This window comes from Megalops cyprinoides, chromosome 25 (assembly GCF_013368585.1).
Source record: "Megalops cyprinoides isolate fMegCyp1 chromosome 25, fMegCyp1.pri, whole genome shotgun sequence".
Taxonomy (NCBI): Eukaryota; Metazoa; Chordata; class Actinopteri; order Elopiformes; family Megalopidae; genus Megalops; species Megalops cyprinoides.
This window is the reverse complement of record NC_050607.1, coordinates 15,055,470-15,058,062: the sequence shown is the minus strand read 5'-3', so window position 1 is coordinate 15,058,062 and position 2,593 is coordinate 15,055,470.

Sequence of the window (2,593 nt, the reverse complement as noted above, 5' to 3'; positions counted from 1 at the left end):
CCCCCATCTGATGTCACAATGACTTGAATATGCATTCTACATAGTCAGTATTGCTTTCTTGTTTGTATTTTCTTAGTTATGTGTTTTTACTGTTTATGCTGTAGTAGTAGGGACTTTTCTGTTGCTGTGTCTGTCATGTGTCACAATATCTGTTTTTGTGTGGACCCCAGAAAGAACAGCTGCTGCATTTTCAGGGAACGGGGATCCCAATAATGCTTGAACCGCCTCAAACAAAACTGAAAGCAGTGATGAGTGGAGCTGCCCTGCCTCGCTGCAGCTGTGTTTGGGTTGGAGAAACCGCGCACGTGTGCAGGCGAAGCTTGCCCGAAGCTACCGGATTACCGGTAACGGGCGCACCCACAGGGACAGGCCTAGATCTTATCACACGTCCTGCATGAGCTAATCACGGCTGTCATGTGATCTCTGTTCCGTTGAAACCCTCCTGCGGGTTCACGGACTGGGCAAAGTCCAGAATCGGATGTCTTTTTTTTTTTAGTCTGGGGTAAGGATCCGCTCGGGAATCTGCAATCTTTTGAGCGATCATATGTGGCAGACTTCTCTTAATGAGATTAACGTTGGCACAGAGATCAGATGAATAACATTCTTCAGTCCAAGCAAATGCTGTATCACCATTCGGGGCAGCTTCTGGTTCTGAAACTTTCAAAGGAAGCGTTCCTCAACCTGGCGGGTTTGCCACGGCTTCCTGCTTGTTTTCCCGCCGGGCTGTGGTTCCTTGGAAGCACTCCAGACCAGTAAGACCAGGATTGTTTCAGGGACTTTTTTTCTTAGTCGTGATCTGTTCCATTAATAGGGAAATTCTAGTTTATATTCCATTTGCATTTTCAAATTCTGCCACAATAAATTCTGTTTGCGAAGTATGGTGCGCAAATAAGTACTACCTTTAATTGTAGTTCATTTGTTTATCCTTTACTTAAACAGAAAAAGCCCTTTGAAACTGAAATTTCTTTTGTAAGGAGAACCTGACAAAAAACGGTTATACACAGTTGCAAAGTCAACTGACATGATACATACACAGAGAATAATAAGACAGTAAAAGCTGTTTTCTTTTATATTGGTGTTAATAAGGACAGGGAAAAACATTCTTATGCCTTAAGTACAACTACAAGCATCTACCTTAAGTGGTATGTACCATAACATGTACCTTAAGTGGTAGTAAATGGAGGAGCACTTTATGTATTGTAATGATGGTCGGGCCTGTTGTTATGCACCAATAAGAACCATCCCCTTTTAAATTTGGCTGGTGTGAGACTGAGGAATTTCTGCAAATGGTTTCCCATTGTTTCATGACCGACTGCGACAGTTTAAGGTGGTAAGCATGCAAGTTCCAGTAACAATGGTGCAATTCATTGAGACATTCATCTCACTGTTCCCTTCACAAGGGACCTTTAGGGCCAGGTCGTGGGGATCAATGTGGCAAGGTGAATGTGGTGAAAGCTGCAGATTCCAGGTCATTGGGCTGGCTGTCTGGTCCAAATATGGAAGCACCTGAAGGATCCTAATTGGTTGGCACTCAGAATGTGGATTCTGGGTTTGCTGCAAAACGTATTGCATTGCTGCAACTCTGGTGCCATACGAAGCCAGTATTCCTTCTGGGAGCCCACTCGGTGTTAGATGTCAGAACGGAAGACCACAATTAGACCAGAAGGCATGACCGAAGAGTGACCGGTTCACGGCAGTCGTGTCCGCAAGGATGCAGTCTCTGACAGCAGGAAAATACGCCTAGACGTGCATGTCACCCGATGCCCCTGTAACCTTATCGGCCTTCGTTTTGGCCCTCACAGTGAAGGGGGATGTTAGAAACAGAGAAGATCCCCAAAGATGGAGTGTCCTCCATGCCTGAAAAATTCACGCCTTGGAAGTGCTCCAGTGTGGTCACCAGAAATAAAATCCCCAGTGCATTTACCACTTTGCGTTACATTGCAAGACATTTAGCAGATGATTATCCAGAGTGACGTACATAGTTTACAATTTTATCTATTCACAGCTGGATATTTACTTATTTTTTTACTGTTATTTACTTATATAAACAAAATGAGTGTACTCTGTGAAGTAACTGCTCAAAGGGCATGGGGGGGGGGGGGGGTAAATAACTAAATTTTCATTGTGCATTTAGTAGGGACTTGTTACTTATGACGTCGAAAAACATTGCAGCTAGACCTCCAAAGAGAGTCTAAAGGCCCAATTCTTGGCAGCCTGCGAAACTGACGCATTTTTATTCTGTCCCTAGGGGGCGCTGCAAAGCCGCAACCTTGTGTTTGCTTTGCAGACGCTCTTATCTAGAGCGGTTTGCGTTATTTTATTCCTTAACACGTTATCCATTTATACAGGTGTATATTTGTATTTGTATGTACTGTGGGTGATTCAGGCTCAGCACCTTACTCAATGGCGCAACAGCAGTGGTCCACCTGAGAATTTAGAGAATGCGTGTTTGGAAGTTTATCAGATGTGTATATAGGTGTCACGGGTTTCCAGCCACGCTGTAAAATACATTTACCTAATACAAAAACGCATACGTATGTCAAATTATGATTGATCCTTGAACCAGGTGTGTGTAGGGACCAGCATTTGGGTT